At 57.8% G+C, this 4,877-nt stretch overlaps 1 pseudogene; it reads left to right on the top strand.

The window, feature by feature from the left end:
* Window positions 1–2,937: 2,937 nt before the first annotated feature.
* The window catches only part of LOC119350740, a 53,543-nt pseudogene continuing 51,603 nt past the window's right edge, over window positions 2,938–4,877 (top strand).

Genomic DNA, 4,877 nt, shown 5'->3' with positions numbered 1-4,877 from the left:
ATTATCCGGGGATCCGAAGACCACTTTGAGTGTAACTGAGCCTGTACAGCTGGCCTCTATACCTGGTATGACGCCTTTAAAGGTCATCTTTGTGGGTTTAATCCTTAAGGGATCTATGCCCATTTTCCACATTGTATCCTGATAAAGCAAGTTCAGGCTGCTGCCACTGTCCATGAGGACTCTAGTGAGGTGAAATCCATCAATGATTGGGTCTAGGACCAATGCGGCGAATCCGCCGTGACAAATGCTAGTGGGGTGGTCCCTTCGATCAAAAGTGATCGGGCAGGAGGACCATGGGTTGAACTCTGGGGAGACTGGCTCCAACGCATATACGTCCCTGAGCGCATGCTTCCGTTCCCTCTTGGGGATGTGGGTTGCGTATATCATGTTCACCGTCCGCACTTGTGGGGGAAAGCCCTTCTGTCCCCTATTGTTCGGTGGCCGGGGCTCCTCCTCATCATCTCTATGCAGCCCCTCATCTCTGTTTTCGGCACTAAACTTGCCTGCCTGCTTGAACACCCAACAATCCCTATTGGTGTGATTGGCCGGTTGTTCGGGGGTGCCGTGTATCTGGCACGAGCGATCGAGTATCCGGTCTAAACTGGACGGGCCCGGAGTATTTCTTTTGAATGGCTTTTTCCGCTGACCGGGTTTAGAGCCTCTGAATCCGGCATTAACTGCCGTATCCTCAGTATTGTCGCCGTTAATGTGGCGCTTGTTCTTGTTGCGACGCGACCTGCCATCATTGTCCTTGGTATCCGAATTACCAGGGCTCTTGGTCATGTTATTGCTACGAGCTAGCCAGCTGTCTTCTCCCGCGCAAAAGTGGGTCATGAGTGTCGTACGGGCTGCCATAGATTTCGGCTTTTCCTGTCCTAGGTGCCGGGCAAGCCATTCGTCCCAGATGTTATGCTTGAAGGCTGCGAGGGCCTCTGCGTCCGGACAGTCGACTATTTGATTTTTCTTGGTTAGGAACCGTGTCCAGAATTGTCTCGTCAATTCCTCTGGATGCTGAATTATGTGGCTTAGGTCATCGGCGTCTGGTGGTCGCACATAGGTGCCCTGGAAATTGTCAAGGAATGCGGATTCCAGGTCCTCCCAGCAACCAATTGACTCTGCTGGCAAGTTGTTAAGCCAATGCCGAGCCGGTCCTTTAAGCTTGAGTGGGAGGTATTTGATAGCGTGTAGATCATCACCACGGGCCATGTGGATATGAAGGAGATAATCCTCGATCCATACCGCAGGATCTGTTGTGCCATCGTATGATTCGATGTTTACGGGTTTAAAACCCTCAGGGATTCGATGATCCATTACTTCATCTGTGAAGCATAGTGGGTGTGCGGCGCCTTTGTCTGGGCTATATCATGACGTAGCTCGGATGAGCTTTGTCTGTTGTGTTCGGCCTGGCCATATTTGCCATATCCGGCGTGACGGTTATCGTCACATGTCGTGGGGCTCCCACGCGATCCGTAGATCGATCTTGTTTGCCTTGCCTTTGTCGGATTTCGGGTTCCGGTAGACCCTCTAGATTCGAACACTGGGGTGCGCGCGGAGATTTCGCCCTCTGCCTACCTGCACCTCACCGCCTTGCTATGATCTAAGCAATCAAAGGAACAACACGAGAGACCCAGAGTTTATACTGGTTCCGGCCACCATTATGGTGTAATACCCTACTCCAGTGTGTGGTGTGGTGGATTGCCTCTTGGGCTGATGATGAACAATACAAGGAAGAACAGCCTCGCGAGGGTCTACTCTTGGCTGGTGCGATGAACTACTAGGGGGAGTTCAGTCGCTCTCTGGATCGATTTCCAGATGCCTCTACCTTGCGGGTGGCTAGTCCTATTTATAGGCAAAGGCCCTGGGCCTCTTCCCAAATATTGAGCGGGAAGGGCGCCAACAATTGGCCATTTTGAAGGGGAACATCTAGTACACTTATCCTGACTAAAGTTGGTCCTCGCCTGCCAAAGGCTCTGGTGTGACGCCGGGTTGGGCTCCACGATGACCTCCATCCTGCCGTTCTGCTGGTCTTGGTCTTGTTGCACCGAAATGGATGCCTTTGCTTGATACTCTCGCCTGCGCTTGCTCCCTTAGCACCAAAGAGGAAAGGAGGACACTGTGCAGGCTGGCGCCCGCCTGGCGCCCTTGGTCATCATGGCTTGCGTCATGGGCACCTCGTGAGGTACCCCACCTTGATCTCTCCGCCTCCTCGCGATCCAGCCTGACGAGGTCGTGCCTGAGGAAGCCTCCTGTCGTCCGCCCCGCGAGGCTTGGCCCCTCGCGAGGGTCTTGAGCTCGTGTTCATGAAGATGGGTCTCGCTGGGCCACCCCTTGAGCGACGCCGTAGGCCGCACGTAGGCAAGTCTGGGGACCCCCATTCAGAACGCCGACAGTAGCCCCCGGGCCCAAAGCGCGCCCGAACTTGGCTGAGCAGAGAGGCGAAGGGGAAAGTGTGAAGCGCCACGGGCCCTAACAGCCTGCGGCCTCGGGTGCCGCATGGCGGTTGATTGGACGTGGGCGGCTCCGCTCTCCCATGATGCCTAAGTAACTGCACGAACTGACAAGTCCCTACATGCAAAAACTGGTCATGATTACCTGCGATCAAGGAAGCCGGCGGTTGGCCTCCCCTGGCTATAAGTATGGAACGGCACGAGCCATTCCAGTTCATCTTCCTCTGCTACTTCTCCTCTTCTTCATCTTTGCCACTGCTCCGCCTTGCTGCAATGGCTCCGATACGCCGGTTCTCCGCACAAGAGAAAGGAAAGGCCCCCCGAGAGGGCCCTGACCCGCTTCCGCCGAAGAAGCGGTTGGTCCTCTGCCGCCGAGATGAGGGCGCGCGGCAGGAGGTGTCGAGGCCTTGGTGTGAGCAGCCGCCACCAGGGTTTCCGCTGCCCTTGTACGCCCACCTTGAGGGCCCTGTAGGAGCTGATGCCGAGCGCCATGGACGACGTCGCCGTCGGCGCCGGCGGGTCACAGCGGTGCATGTTGTCCCTCCTGGAGTTCACGCTGAAGGCTCCTCCTGAGAGTTTGTGCTCCACGCCGCCATGCCTCCTCGATCTTGGATTCACCTTCCTCCCTCCCTCGCCTTCGAGATTCCGCCGAGGGGGCCTTTCAGGATCTGGCTGCAGCACGCCGATTGCCAGACTCCCGCGACCGATGCGGATGTCGAGGTCGTCGCTCCAGGTAAGGTCTTCATGACCCATGGCTGGGGCGAGATCGCCCGGGTTTGCGGGGCGAGGGGCGCCCTCGTGATCCACCTGGAGTTCGATGGCGCTTCCATGATGCTCTTCAAGGTCTTCGACGAAGACGGGCGTCGGCTGGAGTGCTGTCCCAGAGGCTGCGACAGAAGCTCTGGAGCGGCAGGGACCGGGCCTGCCGTCGCACGTTCTTCCAGCAGCTCCTCCGGCGGCAGGGGTGCCGGAGGATCCAGCGACTCCGCTGAGCTCTTCGCGACTCCAGAGACGAGCAATGACAGCTACGAGCCCCCGAGCCTGTGCCGCTCCCGAAGCAGGACGGGCTCATTAGGCCGCCGCCGTCTCTGATCTAGATGAGGTTGGCGCTGGTGCCTGACGGCCCACTCTTGATGATGGCATCTGCCGTGACGGTTCCTGTGGTTAGGACTCCTTAGGATACGCGTCTTTTGTCCCTGCGAGCAGCCAAGAACACACCCCGTGGGGGCTTGTAAGGTGTCTGTAGCTCCATTTGTCAATATGATCCTTATCGTGGAGCAATGCGAGACGCTTATTCCGTCTTAGCTTAGTTTCTTCCTTTCGAACCTCACGAGGGCTTGGTGCTCTGCATCAACAGGTCCCGGTCCCAAGGCGGCTTCAGCTGTGGCTGGTATGCCAGGTCACAATGCCGTGGTCAAAGCCAGGAGGTGAGCGGCTCAGGGTTCAGTAAGAACCGCTGAGTCACGATGCTCAGGAGGTCCCCTTTAGCGCTCAAGCAGCTATCGTTCGGTGAGAAAGGAATGTGACATTGCTAACACGGGATTGCGTTGGATGCAGTGACGGTGCTGCGATAGCTAGTGTTTCCGGAGGGTGACTTATCTTGAGAGTCGGGAACGCTTCCTGGTGCGGCGCCAGGTTCGCGCATTGGCCGGCTAGGGGTTGCCTGGCGAGGTCTCTGCGTGCCTCTTCCCTCTCGCCTTTGCTCCCCTTTCTGATCTACGTCCTCGGGTCCCGGCCCTCGAGCGGATCTCAGCCGTCGCTGGCTTGCCAGGTCGCGATGCCGTGGACAAGGCCAGAGGGTGAGGGCTGGAGAGCCAGTAGGGGCCCTGAGTCGCGATGCTTAGGTACCTCCCCCCCCCTTTAACGTGCAAGCGGTTTGCATGGACGAGAGTGAAGAGGACGCCCTGAGGGCCTCGCCTGGCACGGCTCCTTGAAGGGGTCCTGCAGGCTCACCACAAAAAGAGCAAGAGTCCGCCATGACAAGCGGAGGTCAGCCGTTAGTTGCTTTGGAGAGGCGACGAGGCACTAAAGGCCTGACGAGGTGTAGCGGGGCACCCATGAGCCAGCGCGGGACTCACGGGGTCCTACCCCAAGGCGGGTTGCGCCTGGCACTGGGCCTTAACTTGTGATGTGTTCCTGCAAATTTGGCTAGATGCCAATGCTCTACGTCCTCGGGTCCCGGCCCTCGAGCGAGTCTCAGCCGTCGCTGGTTTGCCAGGGTGCGATGCCATGGAAAAAACCAGAGGGTGAGGGCTGGAGAGCCGGTAGGAGCCCTGAGTCGCGATGCTCAGGTACCCCCCCCCTTTAACGCGCAAGCTTGGTTAGATGTCGATGCTCTACGTCCTCGGGTCCCGACCCTCGAGCGAGTCTCAGTCGTCACTGGTTTGCCAGGGCGCGATGTCGTGGACAAAGCCAAAGGGTGAGGGCTTG

This window comes from Triticum dicoccoides, chromosome 1B (genome assembly GCF_002162155.2).
Source record: "Triticum dicoccoides isolate Atlit2015 ecotype Zavitan chromosome 1B, WEW_v2.0, whole genome shotgun sequence".
Taxonomy (NCBI): Eukaryota; Viridiplantae; Streptophyta; class Magnoliopsida; order Poales; family Poaceae; genus Triticum; species Triticum dicoccoides.
Note: the sequence above shows the minus strand (reverse complement) of the source record. Positions and strands in the feature narration are given on the sequence as shown.